This window comes from Gambusia affinis, linkage group LG12 (genome assembly GCF_019740435.1).
Source record: "Gambusia affinis linkage group LG12, SWU_Gaff_1.0, whole genome shotgun sequence".
Taxonomy (NCBI): domain Eukaryota; kingdom Metazoa; phylum Chordata; class Actinopteri; order Cyprinodontiformes; family Poeciliidae; genus Gambusia; species Gambusia affinis.
The window spans coordinates 26,838,281-26,855,843 of NC_057879.1; the positions used below are offsets into that span (position 1 = coordinate 26,838,281).

General features: G+C 44.1%; 1 protein-coding gene and 1 long non-coding RNA gene across 2 annotated transcripts in view; one reads left to right on the plus strand and one right to left on the minus strand.

The window, feature by feature from the left end:
- The first annotated feature begins 142 nt into the window (after window positions 1-142).
- The window catches only part of basp1 (brain abundant, membrane attached signal protein 1), a 36,342-nt gene continuing 18,921 nt past the window's right edge, over window positions 143-17,563 (plus strand). The window contains exon 1 of the mRNA XM_044135319.1: window positions 143-292. The gene's annotated coding sequence lies outside the window, so the exon portion shown is untranslated. The remainder of the gene's footprint in view (window positions 293-17,563) is intronic.
- On the minus strand, window positions 2,046-15,721 carry LOC122841791. The gene is made up of 6 exons (XR_006372443.1): window positions 15,502-15,721; window positions 14,228-14,366; window positions 11,331-11,409; window positions 6,387-6,562; window positions 6,102-6,257; window positions 2,046-2,367 (listed from the first exon to the last, which is right to left on the minus strand). It is a non-coding gene; the product is annotated as an uncharacterized LOC122841791 (long non-coding RNA).

Sequence of the window (17,563 nt, forward strand, 5' to 3'; positions counted from 1 at the left end):
CAGTTTAACTGATTTAATGATTTCACTGAAACTGTTATGAAGTTAAAATGCATGAATCACAACCGAGGAGCGCAGAGACAAACACATTCCGCTTCCTCACGGTGAATTTTTACATGGTGCTTCTGCACATTGTCCGCGCGTGCACGTGCGATCGGGATGCGTGTGCGCGCAGGCGGAGGACCGCCGAGCTGCAGCCGATCGGTGAAGCAGGCACAAGCCGCCGAGCGCGCAGGGAGAGCCGCAAACTGAGACTGAGGAGCGCAGAGGGAGCGTCAGAACTTCAGTCCGCACGGTAAGAGCCCCGCATGCCGCTCCCGGCTCCTGGTTATTTGCCCCTCAGGAAGCTCCTGACCGCTCTGGGGTATTTATTTTTTCTACCTTTTGTCTCTTTTCTTCCCTCCATGTGTCTCCGTGAGGCGGACGCACGGCGCGCTGCTGAACGGAAGCAATCAGACAAAAGATGCAAAAGGTCTTATGACATAAAATAAAAAAAAATGGTTGGAAATGTTTTAGGAAATTTTAAAATTAAAGTTTAAAATGTCCAAAATGTGCACGCGCCCTGAAAGGGGTGTGTCGGTCTGGAGTAACGCGCTCGAGCTCAGCCGCTTTTTTACACTTTTATTGATGAAAATGCGCCTTAACGCGCCGCGTTCACGCTCCATTTGTGATTTTTATTAATTGAATCAAAGTTGCCTGATGTTTCCACCATTTCCTCAGGCTGCTGGGATCAGATCGGGGGCGGATGCTGCTTGATTTCCACCCAGAATTAAAACTGTTCCTCGGTGTCTGGATTCATGTTTCTCTCACTCTGCGTCTCTAACCGCGTTATGTCACGATTCCGATGAATTATTGATGCCACATTTCTTTTTTTATTGCTCTGGGAAGAGAGAGGGGGAGGATGGAGGGTGAGGGGGTGGAGGTGGAGGTGGGGGGTTCGGATGGAGGCTGATGGTGCACCTGAATCCCCTCCACCTCTTCACATGCATCTTATTGTCTCTGTGCGCTGCGGTTGTTGCTGCATCGACGTGCCGCTGATTTCTGCACACAGTCAAACTTTATTAGCCTTCCTCCGTCCGTTAATTGCCTGGTCCTTTGTTTGCCGCGGCACGCATGCGCAGTGTGTGCAGGGTGTGGATGGGAGACGCCACCTTGCCTATAAAGCAGGATGGAGAGGAGGATGTTTTCTGTTTCACGCTCGGTTTGCTGATTTATCCCAGAAATGTTCGGTTGATGTGAGACTCGGAGCCGTTTGGAAGATCCGGTTCTTTAGAAGAATCTGCTGATGTTCAGAGAATCTGCGTGAATGAGGCGTGTTGTGCGTGAATGAAGCCCGTCAGTCCTAAATGCTCATCAGCTGCTTCATCCTGCAGCCAAAAGCCCAAACAAACCCGAACCGCAGAACCACGATCTGGTTATTAAAATACCGAAATAATAAAATAATAATAATAATAATAATAATAATAATAATAATAATAATAATAATAATAATAATAAAGAACATTGATCGTTTTCTAAATGCTCACTGTCAAATTAAAACTCTGGATTTTGGGAAATGTACATTTATTTTATTTAAATTGTACATTTGATTTTAGTTTTTAATTTTTATTTAACAAAAACTAAATTACAATTATTACATTTTTATTTTCTTTATTTAAACATATCAAATGATTTTAAATATATTAAATACATTTATTGATTTTCAGTCATTTTTAATAGACATCTCAAAATAAAATAAATATTTTAAATTTAAATATATTTTATTTGATTAATTTGCCTGTGTTTTTTCATCATTAGTTTCAGTCTTTCAGCGCTCCTTCAAATTACTTTCAGCATCATATTATTAATGTTTGTGACCTTTGACCTTTGCCTCGCTAATTAAATTCCTTTTGTCATGTCAGAAGTCATGCATTTTTTCCTTCTGCTCCAGTTTAAACTTTAACAGGAAATCCAATAAACCAACTCAAACATTTCCTGCAGTTTGAACAGAATAATGACAAAGAGATGTTTACTTTTTATTATTCATTAAAACTTGATTCAGGGTTCAGTTGTGGTGCTTTCTGGAATCCCTGCGTGTTTCTATGTGACGGTGTTTATATGAATGGTGATATCTGATTCCTCATGTTTCATGTTTCATAAGCGTCTGACCTCGGCGCCGAGGTTTTCACCTGCTGAGCTCAACAATAGATGAAGCTGTAGGTGCAGAAAAACCTCCAGACCCAAAGCAAACACACGGGAGACCATGTTTGCTCTGAAATCAGGTTCCCTGCAGGCGGACAGGAAGTGGCAACGCATCACATCCTCCTGCAGGTGGACGGGCCTCATGATTGGAGCTCTTGATCAGAACAGGTTCAGGTGGTTCAACTCAACCTGAAATGTTCCAGTTCATGTTAAAGCCTCTGGTTGAGGTGGGACATGGAGGTCAACCACCTGCCATCCAGTAAAATCCACAAATACTTGAGAAAACGTCTAAAAATGTGTATAAATACCTATTTTAAACATTCAAACACCAAATATGCCTTGATACGCATCCATACGTTCAGAGGAAACTGACATCTACAGTCTTTGGGGTTCAGCCAATCAGAGTCCAGTGAAATGAATGCTGCTCTCTGATTGGCTGCTTTTGAAACCCCAGCCAATAGTGTGAAGCAGCATTGCAGCTTCCCAGGATGCATTTTACTTGGAATATTTTAGATGTGCTTTATGAAAGAGTCTGTGGTTATAGTGTCCATAAATCAGATTAAACCTTTTTAATCCAGTTAGCCAGAGATGGAGAACATTTGTTTTTCTCTTCCTTTAAAATGTGAAACTGACTCACATTGTTTTGACAGAACAACCTTTAAACATCTTTAACTTTCTGTCTTGAGATGTTGCTCAGTATATTTTAGTTCTTTCTTCACAGTCCCATCAGTTTTGTACAGTGCACCATCCCCTCCTGCTGTAAAACGTGACCAACAGCATGATGCTGCCACCTCCGTGCTTTACTGCAAACTTCCTCCTTTCACCTTCAAAATAATGGTCACTTGTTTTTGGAGTCACGGCTTCTTCCTCTCTGCGTGGCTTTTCAGTCCATGTTGGAATAAAACGTTTTACTGAAGATGATGGCGGCGCCTCATTGGCTGTTCACTGATGACTTCCTGATGATGTCACACAGAGGTCGTGTGTCCGAGGTTAAAAGTTCATCCTGGTTTTGACTTTATTTAACTCAAAGCTGCTAAACTGGCCTGGAAATCATCTGAATTTTCCCAAAGTGGTTTCAGAGATTGTAGTTCGACTCTAAATGCAAATTTAAATGTAAATATTGAGTTTCTGGCAAATGAAAAGCTTTAAAACATGAAGTATTGTTATTGTTTTTATTAGGGAAATATTCATAACTTTCTGGTTCTGGAGCAGACGGACACTTTATTCAGACAAAAGAAATGTAATAATGATGTTGGCCAAGTTTTAAAAATTGTTGCAACGAATCTGGATAAATGTGGAAATCCAAGTTTATCAATAATCAGTATGAATAATTGCTGAGTGGAGTCAGAAAGATGAAGACCAGCTCTGGTTTCTGCACCTCTGTTCACTTTAGAAGCTTCTGTTTCCTTCCTGTTGGCTCTGAGTTTATATTTTGTCAGAGAAGTGATAAGATCTGAGCTTGACCTCCTCTATTCTTGCTTCATCTCCTTCCTTCCTTTGTGAATTTCTTGGAAACTGACCACAATTTATTCTGGGCCGAGCAGCAGCAGCAGCAGCAGCAGCAGCGGGCCGCAGCAATGGGCTGCAGCTGTCACAGAAGCTGCAGCAGTTGGCTGTAGCAGCTGGCTGCAGCAGTGGGCTGCAGCAGTTGGCCGCAGCAAAGGGCTGCTGCAGCAGTGGGCCGCAGCAGTCGGCCGCAGCAAAGGGCTGCTGCAGCTGGCTGCAGCAGTGGGCCGCAGCAGTCGGCCGCAGCAGCTGGCTGCAGCAGTGGGCCGCAGCAGCTGGCTGCAGCAGCTGGCTGCAGCAGTTGGCCGCAGCAACGGGCCGCAGCAACGGGCCGCAGCAGTGGGCCGCAGCAGTGGGCCGCAGCAGTGGGCCGCAGCAGTCGGCCGCAGCAACGGGCCGCAGCAGCTGGCCGCAGCAGTGGGCAGCAGCAGTCGGCCGCAGCAACGGGCCGCAGCAACGGGCCGCAGCAGTGGGCCGCAGCAGTCGGCCGCAGCAACGGGCCGCAGCAACGGGCCGCAGCAGTGGGCAGCAGCAGTCGGCCGCAGCAACGGGCCGCAGCAGCTGGCTGCAGCAGTGGGCCGCAGCAGTCGGCCGCAGCAACGGGCCGCAGCAGCTGGCCGCAGCAGTGGGCCGCAGCAGCTGGCCGCGGCAGTGGGCTGCAGCAGTCGGCCGCAGCAACGGGCCGCAGCAGTGGGCCGCAGCAGTCGGCCGCAGCAGTCGGCCGCAGCAACGGGCCGCAGCAACGGGCCGCAGCAGTCGGCCGCAGCAGTCGGCCGCAGCAGTCGGCCGCAGCAACGGGCCGCAGCAACGGGCCGCAGCAGTGGGCAGCAGCAGTCGGCCGCAGCAACGGGCCGCAGCAACGGGCCGCAGCAGCTGGCTGCAGCAGCTGGCCGCGGCAGTGGGCTGCAGCAGTGGGCCGCAGCAGCTGGCCGCGGCAGTGGGCTGCAGCAGCTGGCTGCAGCTCGGCGTTTTAAAGCTGATGGTGCTTCAGGCTGCGTGTCGACCTGACAGGAATGAGGAACTCTGAGGTTTCAATTTCCTGTTTGAGGAAACTTGACTGTGTATTAAAAGACTGTAAAGTTTTTTGATGTTTATTTTGGTGGCGTTTCAGATGAAGTAGAGTCAGAGTGAGGAGGTTTAAACACGACTGACCAGACAGGAGCTACAATACCAGAAACCTTAAAGTTAGTTTATAATCACATTTTAATAAGAAGTCACATATTTTTAATGCGAGTTAATTTTGTTGCTTTTCTCCTCCTGGCTTCGTTTCTTTCTTTTTTGTTAGAAATAGAGAGCTGGCTTCCATTTTAAGATATTTAATCTGATTTTCCCCTGCTCTGATTTCTGGAGCGTTGTCTTCGGTAAAAGTGCAGCCGGATGGACCGCGCTCCGAACCCAGCGACACCTCGGCGCCTCGGCATCGTGTCCTTTTTCACCGTGAGCGCCATCTGTCACATCGCGCCTCGTCTTCCAGGAAATTACAGCTCAGACCGAAAGCGACATTATCTGATACGAACCCCGGTGGGGCCGCGACGGACGAGCCGGGCCGAGTCCAGCTCCGCTCCGCTGAATCCCAAATCCACTCAGCCGTCCTGCTGGATGTTTAATCAGCGAAGGGGGCAGATAAAGACCCGACCCGGTCCGACCCGACCCGGTTCGGCCCGCCGGAGCGCGCTGACTCCATCCTAAAGGCTGAGCTGACGCTGATAACGCTCACAGCTTTAATAGCCAATCAAATCTCATTTGTCTTCCTGAGGACTCCGGCACCTGATACTGCCTGATTATGGGGACCTGCAGGAGCGTTTCCAGCATATTAAACTCAGATTAAATGCTTTCTCTTAGAAATATGACCCGGCCTGAGTTGATGCACTCGCTCACCCCTCTGAACATGTTGCTCACAAACCAGAAGAGGAGCTCTGGCTTCTCTGATTTATTTCTTTAATACAGGAGTTACTAGTTAACAGCAAGATTCAGTAAATCTGAGGGGAAAATATACATTAATATCCATGTAAACTCTGCAGACAGCCACAGTGCAGCAGCCATTTTGTTTCAGGGACTCTGCTCTGAGCCATTTTTATTTGCTAAAGAAAATGTTTGACAGAAGTTAAACGTTTAGTTGCAATGTTCTGTTTTACAGTGTTAGAGTCATGATTTCATTTTCTAAAGCTTTAAAATGAGTTCTTTCTATAAAATGAGTTCTTTTCTTTCTTTGGTGTTTAAATATCTCAGTGAGCAACTTCAGATCAGATTAGATAAAACAAGAGTTAATCTGCATAAATGATTTCCAGTTCTGATTAATTTACAGGTTTTTCTCCACATGAGCCTCAGAGCTGTAAAACTGAAGCGGGACAGGCTAGCTGCTGCAGCGGTGGAGCTGAATGAGTTTAAGACGGTGAACATTGAAAAGAGAAGTTTACCTAAGCAGCGACAGCAGCTTAACTCAGCCTGATGATCAACGGACTTCTTCTTCTCTTCTTCTTCTTCTTCTCTCTCTTTTTTCACCGGGAGTCTGGAGGAGCTGCCAGGCCGCTCGTCGCTCCTTCAGCGAATCTCAAACGGCTCGGAGACGGAGTCTGAAAATAATGAGATGGAACAAGAGAGTTTAGAGTCGTAGGTGCTGGACCGGCTCGCCTCGGCGCTGCAGTCCCAGTTCTGTCAGCTCCCATCAGCGGCGCAGAGACGCAGGAAGAAAGAAAAATTACCAGCAGATCTCTGAGCTGGATTCCTTCCCGTCCCGAGTCTGGGCCGGGATCAGGAGGGATCAGGAGAGCTGTAAGGATCAGTCAGCGGTGGGATGAACCGGTTCCTACGAGCCGCTTCTGGACCGCGGCTGCTGATGAGCATCAGAGGAAACCGAACCAGCATTTAGACCAAGACTCTGCAAAAACAAGAAACCCGAAGCATAACGAGATCAAACATGAATAATAAACTTTAAAGGAAATAAAATAGAAAGAAGAGACACAACATGAACATCAGGGGTGTCCAACATGAGGCTCAGGGGCCTTTTGTGGCCCCTGGATGACATAAATATGTCCCACCATCAGATGGACTTTTTTCAATTTAGACAAACTGACCCACTAATTAAAATGTTCTCACAAAAATGTTTAGATGCAACACAAAGTATTAATAATTTAATAATCCAGCTCTTTTAGAAACATCATCACACTAAAGCAAACTCAGGCTGTAAAGTTTTCATCATTTATCAGAAACAAACTGAGAGGAAACAGGTTCTCATTGTGTCCAGCATGTGTGGGATCTGCACAGATGTTAGCTGCCCTTTTCCTGACCCTTGACCTTCACAAGTACTGAGGTCAGCTTCGATCAATAAGAACTATTTTTATTTTTATAATGAACCCAGGGAACCCAGTCTGACCAGTGACCCGTCCAGTCATGCTCTGTGGTGTTGGCTGATGCTGGTCTCGGCTCTGACCCTCCAGCGTTTTGGGGTCATCTGGAGTTCAGACTTCGTCCCTCGCGTTGCTGACTCCTGTTCTGCCTCTTTCTCTCGCTCTGCCTGCGTCTCTGTTGTGGCTGGGCTCAGTGGACGCCTGCCACGTCCGATCCGCCAGGTTGACTGTGAGCTGGTGACGGGACGGTTCAGAGCCAGCGGTCGGTCAGCGCAGACAGAATATCTGAGTCTGCAGTTTGGGTGAATCTGTAAGAAATGGATGAATCTGTGCTGAAAGATGCTGAAGCTTCTTTTTGTTTTTTAAACTTCAGTATTCATGTTGATCCGTTTTAAAGGCCATTTTCCTCTCATCAATCCAAGATTGGATGGAAAAAGGAATCAGTCTGTCTGCTAAAGTCACATGACTGAAGAGACGTTCACTAACATTACTGGGGTTCTGTGGAGCAGCTGTCATTATCTTACCTGCAGTTGGGAGCAGTGGATCAGTTTGGTCAAAACTTAATGTAGAGAAGGAACCATCAGAGAGCAAATGATCATCTTAAAGCAGAGACATTGATATTTTGCACATTTTTGTTCTTTGAGTTTCTGCAGCTTCTAATAACAAACTGAACGTTTCGAAAACATCCAGCTGTTTCTGGGAAATAAGTTGTCTTTTTTTATCTGAAAAATGAAACACTTCAAAAACCTCCAAAATCTAACAACACAAATCAGCAGTTACAGCCCGTCACCTAGCAACCCCAGCAGAGTTCCGCCCGTCACCTAGCAACCCCAGCAGAGTTCCGCCCGTCACCTAGCAACCCCAGCAGAGTTCCGCCCGTCACCTAGCAACCTAAGCTGAGCTCCAGTACGTTTGCCCAGCTGGTTTTACCGCAGTGTGTGCTGTACAATGGCTGCTGGAAGAGAAAAGTGTTTTGCTGTTGACTTACTATCCAGAAACCCCTTGTTGTTTTCTTGCTGGTTGTGCAGGAGGTTCCACTATTACTTTTCAAAGATGTACGGCTGTATAATTGCAGATCATTTTGCAGCCATGTTCATGTGAAAACGTTGAGGTGGGGGGCGTGGCCAGCAACAGCTTACTTGGATTTAAAGCGACAGAGATTTACAACGGCTCATTCTGAAAGGAGCTCCAAAGAAGTAGGAGAGAGAACATGAACATGTTTTGTATCGACTATAAATGTATCCTGACCTGATCAAGGGAGCAAAATCGTTCAACTTTAACTGATCAGAATTAAGACTTTGTATTAAGGTCAAATTTCACATGAATTTCAATCATAAAATGTTTTCAACTTGTATGTTTGTACAGCATTAAAATTAGTCACGGTTTTTTCCAGTCTAATATTATCCAGCTAACAAGTCACACTGTCATTTTCATGGTTTGTAGTTTTTGGTCGCCGTGGCGACCGTGACGGTCGGTGTCAATTTTCACAATTGGAAGAAAACATCCTCAAAGCTGAGATAAGAATTAAAAACCAAAAGAAACTTTTACTTTCAATCCATCAACATGCAAACGACAGGAAACAGTAAACCAGCAGTTTGACACGACGGCAGGCATTTAAGTCCTAAATCAAAATATAATTCAGCATTCTTTGGTCATTTGGTCAATATTTCTGTCTAGATGAATGGATCCCTGAGCTGAATTGGCTGAAAGTATTTAAGCATGAAATCTTTTAGACATGGTGGGAAAGCTTTAACCAGTTCTAAAATATCTGAGCAGACGTTTCCTGAGCAGCTCTCCTTGTGCATCCTTGCTGCAATTTGCTGCAGAGTGTTACATGTGAGCGCCGCGTGGGCAGCAGCTCCGAGCTGCTGCAGACCGTCAGGAGTCTGGGTTCTCTAATCTTCATGCGTGATTCTCAAGCATTTCAGAGACGATTCCAGGAGCAGGCGGCTCACGATTGGAAATATGAGAGATAAATTTCCTGAATCTGTGGCTCAGATTCAGGAAAAAACTCCTATAAACTCTGAAACATGAGCACTGGTAGTTATCATTACACATTTATTAACCTTACAGTCAAACACTCACATCAAATATTAATGAAGACATTTTAGTTTTTAATCTGATTGGGGTGGATATTAAAGGGGCAGTATCGTGTAAATTTTGCTTTCTTGAGTTTTGCATCATGTTATGATCTTATTCCCTCATATCCGTTGCTTTGATTCTTCATTCATGTTTCAGAAATCCTTAAATCTCCATGGCAACCATTCAGCTGTGTAAAACGCCTGGGTGGACCTAGCCCCGCCTTCGAGGCGCAGCTCCTCCTCTGAGCTTCTGCCTCACAGAGCAGCTCCTTCAGACTAGCCAGCAGCAGTTAGCAAACCCCTGGTGGAGCTGCTGGTAAAAACATTAAAGAGTTAACAGAGGAGCCATGATGGGATGACTTCATGGAGGCGGAGCTTCAGAAAGAGCAGGAGCTTCTTAAAGAGACAGAGGCCCAATTTCAAGGCGTTACATTGTAAAGTCAAACCTCTTGTCATCACTGACGGTTTTAGGTAAGATACTGCAGAATTAATCAAATTCAGAATAAAATATTAACATTTGCACATAAAGATCAAACCCTTAAATCCTGTGCAGACAGTTCATTTAGGAGATAATTACACTTTCCATTTGGACCGCAGTGGTACCATCAGAACCTCTTCTGATCTGACTGAGCAGCTAAGAGAAAGACAGATGGTTTATTAGTCCCAGTGACTGGAGGACTTCGTGTTTCTAAGAACAGATCAGTTTTTATTTTCCCCACTGATTTCATCAGAAAACAATTCCAGGCTGAGAACAGAGAAAAGTCTGATTCTAATCTTCCAAACGTGTCTTTAATTTGCAGTTAATGAGCTAAAACATGGAAAACAACCAGCAGTCTATTAAAAGCCTTTTCCTTCAGAACATTCCAGGAACGTTCTCAGGAAAATAATAAAATAAAGCCCACCGCTCGGCCCGGCCACGCAGCGCCGCAGAGATATTGATTGATGTTGGACCGTGTCTGGCTCCGGCTCGGGCCCCGGGGCCCTCAGGGACCCGAGCCGACAGATGGAAAGGAGGATGGAGCGGGACACGGAGGGAGAGGAGCAGCTAGCGGTGGGCTCAACACTGCAGAGCTATTGATTGACACCAGAGATAAAATCCTCCTGAAGCCGAGCTGACAGCCAGACAGACGGAACAATCCGGCCAAACGGAGCGCGGTCCCGACCCGACCCGACAGATTACATCCACAGCAACGAGATTCTTCAGTATCCATTACTGATATCTGCTTTTATCCACTTCATCTCGTAATGCCGAGTTTTTCTGTGAGGTTTCTGCTGCTGGATCAGAGCAGTGGCCGCGTTCAGCGCCGCCTTTCTGAAACAATAACAAGCTTCTCTAAAACTGTTGGACTACAGAGGCAAGAAAGGAAAAATACGGAACCGAATCAGGGATTCAAAACAGCAGAAACAGAGAATAAAAGAAATTAAAGGAGAGGAAACATCTGAGTGTTGCATTTAATGGGCTCCAGTGTGAGCCTGAGAAGAACCAGTGGCTCAGATTAACGCTGCCGTCAGATAATCTGCAACTCGTTAGTCTAATCTGATCAAACTGAACGTTCTGTCATTCAGCAGGTGTGAAAAATGCAACGTTTAGATAATGCATAGGGATCGATGTGCAGCTCCAACGCAGGTTTTAATGCTTCCATCCTCAAGACTGAAAATCTTTGATTTTGCATCCAGGCTTTGGATTCTTTATCCGATAAGAACCAAACTGGACTGATTTCCAACATCCTGTAACGACTGGATCCTTCCTCAGCTACCTGGGCAGCTGGATATGAAGCATCCATTTTCAAGATGTACAAAATGCTAAAAAAGAAAAGAAAAGGAATGTGTATATTGTGTGGCATTTCAGCACGGCATTCTGGGAGTCGTAGGCAGAGGAAAGGCTTTAGCTGCTCAGCCTCTCATGGTGAGCTAAGGAACAACTGAATGCAGTTTCTGAAAACTGAATCTGATTATTACTGTCATGTAAAATAGTTTCTGGATGCAGGAAAGGTGGAGCTCCGTTACCATCAGCGAAACATCTGAAATGTAACCCAACAGGCAGAGACTTTACATCTGTTCAAACATCCATCTCTAAAACAGGAGAAGTTTTGCAGCTCCAGTGGTCAAACCAAATTATTTTATCATCGGCATTAGTAGATGTTTTCTCACTTATCTGCCTGCTTATCCAAATCTAACAATCATTGAAGCACCTTTTTATGGTGACGGCTGCGGTTACTTCTGTTTCTGCTGATCAGCCAAGCGACGGTTCCTCATGTTCGACACCGGACACTCCAGCAGGTTCAGGTGACTCTGGACTAGACGGAACAAAAAAGGGAAGGTATTCTAAAAATGCACAAAGCGTCTGGCTCTACGTAGGATTGATAACATGCAAACAGCTGGGAACAGGAAGCGAGTCCTCCATGAGGAAAACTGAGCGTCTGCCTCCAGGTTTCACAGATTCAGAGAGGAAACTCTGAATGACACAATGCACCAAAAGGCTTTAATAATGTGCTGCGAGTCGACAGCGCTGATGTTTTTACTGGTTTGTGTGTCATACTGGGTGATCTGGAGCCCAAACTGGGAACCAGTCGCTACATTTTTATTATGAAAAGGCAGAAAATTGTGTTTCCAATTACAATGTTTTCTTTAAATAAGAAAGAATGAAAATCCCACATGAATGAATTTTAAATGAGTCATTAAAAACATGCGGCGGCGCCATCATCCTCCAACCACTTCCTGTTGTCTCCTTTGTCTTTTCCGCCAGTAGTAACATCCGGTTTTTAATCACGACTCGTGATGCAAAGTGTTTTGATCGATCGATAGTTGAAAAAAACTCCTCATCCTAAAAAAACTAAAAAACTACCAAAAACCAGGAGTTACTTTCAAAATCTGCCTTCTTCCATTAAGACACATGGTTTTATTTTGAGATAAAGTTGATCCACTTCACTGCAGACTCCACAGAAACAGGAAATATAAAAAAAAAATCTATTTCTGTTTGCTTTAAGAAGACCTGGCGTGGATTCTTCCCCCGGTGGCTCGGATCTGTTTGTTTTCCCTGTTGAAACTGAAAGATGTGGATAATAAAAATGGAGTTTGAGTCCAGATTAGTGCGCTGGGTGTGTTGGCTCCGCTCTGCGGCTCTGCTAATTGAGAGGATTCACATTGAGAGGCTGTGGAGCGCTGCCAGACTGGAGAGGCTCTGGGCCGGCGGCTCCTCGCAGGAACGGCCAGGCCGGAGGTTCACCCACGGATCTGTTGTTGAATTATCGCAGCGTGGCCGTGGAACGGCGGAGACGTGACCTCTGGTGGAGGTTTACGTGCATTAACTTGCTCGTTAACGTGCTACATGCTACTTTCAATTTGTTCCCATAACCGACGTTTACAAAAAGGTAACAAGCTTCAAATCATTAGAATATTTCCTCTGGCGTGTTTACATGTTTTCAGAAAGTTATTAGTACCTTTATGATACATAGATTTATATTTCTAGAGGCACAAACGGCAAATTACAGCCAAATCAAAACCCTTTCCAGCTAACAGTGAGTCTATTTCACTCCGTAACAACTTCCACACCAAAGAGTTATTTTGAGACTGTAAAAAAGATTTTTTTGCAGTTTTATTATTACGAGAATAAAGAACTTATTCTGGTAAATGTAACTGATTTAAGCAGCAGTCGCTAGTTATTTAGATCAGGAGTAGAGGCAACGTCACACTGGGTGAGAGGCAGCAGTCTGTAGCCTTCCTGTTATTTTCTAAAAGTCTTCACCGAGTTTTCTCCTCTCTGTGCCAACTTACACACTGAAGAGTGTTGTTGTTGCCCTGACATATGGTGTGTTCACTGACCAGAAAATGATTGGATTTTGAAACGTTTGCGCTGCTGAAGGTGAAAACCGTCAGACTGTGATGACCAGCTGCTTTCTGGACATTTCCTGTAATAAACCTGAAATCCTCCTCAGAGGTTTCTCTAATGAAGCTGCAGTAATGTCACCAGGACATTTCCACAGTCAAATTAAAAGTTTCCCTTTTATTCCGAACGATGACTCCAGTAAGTCAAACCGAGACGCCAGTCTGTTTTTGTTTTCTGTTCGACCTTCCTTCCCGTCTGTTCATCATGTTTAATTCCTCCGTTTGGACGTGGAGCTACAGTGTGACGTTATCTGCACAGAGAAACACCTTTTCTCTTGTTCTGAACAGCAGAAAGCAGCGAATCGGCCCAGACTCTCTGTCACTGTGACGCCGACCAGAACAAATGTCTCTGCAAGGCTGTTTGTGCTCAACCCAACATGTCACATCTATTTGTCTGCCTGCTCTCCGACTGCGGGTGTGTGTGTGTGTGTGTGTGTGTGTGTGTGTGTCTGCCCAATAAGCTCTTTTTAACTTTGTCTCCCTGCGTTCGGCCCGTTCTGACCTGATCTCAGCCCCTGGGAGTGAAGCGATCGTGGTCATAACCAACATGGAGGCCTGACTGGTCTCGCCAAAATAAAAGCTATTTTCAAAATCTGATTTATATGACAGTCTTAAAGGCATGTTAATAAAATAAAATAAAAATATGAGAATAAAGTCATAATACTACGACTTTTTCCCCACCATAAGACTGTATTGTCATCATTTTGATTTTATTCTAATACAATGATCTTATTCTCGTACAACTTTATTTTTATAATATTATGACTTCTCATGATACTCCGATTTTATTCTCATTATTACAACTTTATTATCATCATACCACATATTATTCATTCTCATTATACTAAACTTTTATACATGTATTAGTTTAACTTTACTTTTGTACAACTTTCTCATCATAAGTCTTTATTCTCATCATTTTATGATTTTATTGTTGTATGAGTTTATTCTCGTCATAATTTTGTGACTTTATTCTTGTTAATTTTTTTAAAGTGACATTTCATTTTAGTTTTTAAATAATTTCTAAATATCAATATATATGCAGAGATGTTTTTAGAGAAATAAATTGGAAAGTTTTGGTTAGACATTAATTTCCTTCCCTCTTTAAAGACGTGTTGTTCTGTTCTGAATGAAATGACTGACTATCTGCTGCATGGTCAGATAAAGTGTGAACACGCAGCAGAGATAACGCCGATGTCTTCCTGTTGCATCAGCCTGAAGTTTACTTACATTATTTAACGACTTCGTTTTGGTCATTTCCTGTCAGGCCAAACGGATCATAAATAAAGTTTCAGCCTCCAGGTGAATCGCCTCGTCTACAGAGTTTATGCGTCCAGTAAAACGGTGGAAAGTATTTTACATGATAAACCTGAAAAGGAAGAAGTGGAGAGAAATTTGGAAATTATTATTGGTGATAATCTGGTAAACAGAAACATGGTTAAACAAACGGAAGCACAATAACACTCAATCAGGTCCAAATCTAATCATCTCATCATGTCATAGATATTAACTATATATAGCTAAACTAAATGAAACATGGTTACAGCAGGACACACGGACATATTTTAGATAAAATAACATTTATACAAATAGTTACAGAACTCACTGTTCTATCGCCCGAATAATTAAAATAAAATGTTTTGGTTCAACGTGAAATTTTAGTCGTTGCATAATTTTTGTCTTACTTTTGAGATCCGACTCGACCATTTGAAATTTTAAATCTAATTAAACAAAATGCGAGATGCGCGTCTAATTCAAAGTGAGATCTGTTACAAACTTCACTACGGCCTAAAATTTTAAAAACAAACTTTTCGTCTAAAATTTCCCACCTGATGTGGATGCATGTTGTTCCTGTTTTCTTTTTTTAAAGTATCTTATCTGTGTGTCATTAAACCTGAGTGAGCGTTGATCACATGTGGCGTTCCTCAAGGCCGTGTTCTCATGCCACTTTTATTCCACATCTGCAGCCTCACACAGCAGTACTAAAACACATCTGCTGATGATTACACATGAGTTTGTACTCCTACTCACTGAGTCAGCGTGTCTGTACCAGAAATAATAACTGAGTAACGCTGAACTCATTTTAGAGTAATGCCGAAAAAGCAGAAGTATTTTTGGTTTTAATTTTTTGGTGACGTTAGATCAGCAGCCAGCTAAACCCAGCGACCGAGGAAACCAGAAACCCAAACTTCTTACTGTAGATTTAAAAAAAAATCCACTGGCTGCCATCTTAAAGTTCTGATAAAAACCAGGAAATGTGACCAAAACATGACGGACTCATGTCTCTGCAGCGGCTCCACGTATGCAAAAGGATCGATTTAAAATCATCTTATTGATTTTAAGTGACACTAACTGGTCTGGGTCCAAAGGAATTACTCATCAAATATGAACCAATCAGAGCACTAATGCCTGGTTCATATGACAAGTTTTTAAAATTGGAGCAACACACACACACACACACACACACACACACGCCCACACACACACACATCAGTTTCACTCACCACCAAACGGAGGTCAGACCAGAAATCTCTCAAACCGTCTCGTGATAAATCGAGTTCAGAGTGAACAAACATGGCCGACAGAAGAAGTTTCTGGATGATGATCTGGAATCAACTCCATGAAAGCCTCTGATGTTCAGGAGCTGTTAAGTCCTTAAAATCAGGACTGAAGGAATTACTGACTCTGTCTAATTTCTAGAAACTTTCTAAGAAAAGATCATTTCACCCAGCAGCCGACATGTTGAGCCACTTCTCCATCACCCAGCCCATGCTGGTCCATCAGTCTGTTCTGCAGGATTTGTACGGGTTTGTGAACTCGTTATCATCCTACTAATTCATTTCCTCCTGAAAACAAGTCTGTGAGGAAACCTGCCGTGACGTCAGAGTCCTGCAGCTCCTGGACAGAATCTGTGTCGTTGCTGATTGGTTTGGTTTGCTGCTCTTGGAGATTCTTCATTTGGAAAAATTAGATTGTGGTTTTCCAGGAAGAGATGGGCTGTTTTTTTGTGCTGTTTTTGAGCGGACACGCTCCATTTTCTATTCCCAGAGCAGCATGATTTCCCACAGGACTTCGGTCCTCAGAGGCTTCGGCTGCTATTTCTGGACAAACAGCATCCAGACAGGTTGACTCTTCCTAACGAGGACGATAATTACTCTGATTTTTTTCTGCCCTCCGGCTTCATCATGTCAAGAATACAAATTTAAACCGTTCTCATCCAAAGTTCTTGCATAAGTCAATCTACTGTTTCCTTGAGTTTTCTCAACTCTGCTCTTATAAAACCAGTTGAGATAAATGCAGGTCCTGGTCAATACTGATCGGCTTCTTCTAATGTAGTAATTAGTAAATATTAGTTTGCAGCTCATGTTAATCTTTGAACAGATTTAGCAGAGATCTGGATCCTCTTACAGTTTCTTCTCAGCTCTTCCTTTTCTCTGCGACGTCTGTCTGAAATGTACGTCACGTTTTATCTAAGGCCAATAACAGACTAATGAACCAACAGCTCTGTTTTTGGACAAGTTGAATAGTTCACGGACAGAGAGGAAGAGACGGATTTTAAATCCAGGATCTTCTTGTATCTTTAGAGTAACAGATCTGCCAGCTCTAATCTGCATTCAAACCTCTAATAAAGTTAAATCTGGAGCTTTTCTCAGCTCAGGTGAATGTTGTAAAGTTACCTGGAGAGATTTAACCAGATGAAATGTTTAAAGATCCAGGAGCTTTGAAAACCAGCAGGAGAAACTTAAACTGTTTTCCTCGCTCACGGCTGATTGTGCAGCAGCTGGAAGATGAAATGTTTCACCAGGAAAAGCTGCCATTTCAAAAATACTTTCAGCTTTTGCTCTGAGAAAATGTTCTTCTCATTTAATCTGCTTTTTCACCCTCAGAGGGTTTATTTTAAATAAAAATCTCCGGCACAGGCTCAGTGTGCTAACCTGAAGATGTGAAGGCAGAAGAATCTGCTTTAGGTTTGTTTTAAAAAGTAAAAACTGAGTTTTTCTCTGAGGTCTTCATTCACTCACGGTCACATTAAGTGTTCAGGAGTTTTATTGCAGCAGCAGCTTTGACCTTCGTTCTGCTGCCAGACAAAGCAGTCCGTCCCGCTCGTCGCCTAAAAGCCCAAATGGAGAAGGTGGCAGCGCCACGGCGAGGTCGGAGCGCCACGGCGAGGTGGCAGCGCCACGGCGAGGTCGGAGCGCCACGGCGAGGTGGCAGCGCCACGGCGAGGTCGGAGCGCCACGGCGAGGTGGCAGCGCCACGGCGAGGTGGCAGCGCCACGGCGAGGTCGGAGCGCCACGTTTACAGGCTGAACGTCCTGATGGACGAGGAAATCGGATCAACAGACTCTAAAACACGACCAGGTCGACGTGAACACTGAGACGGCTTGGTTCCATCGGCAGGCCGACAGCGGCGCGGCGTAACGGAGAACGTTTGACCCCAGAGCGAAAGGTCACGTCTGTGGGAGGAAGAGGAAGAAAAACACTTATCTGAGTTATTATAATAATAATTTAATAATAATTTGACTTATTATAATAAGTCATGACTAAACAAGTAAATTTAGAAAGA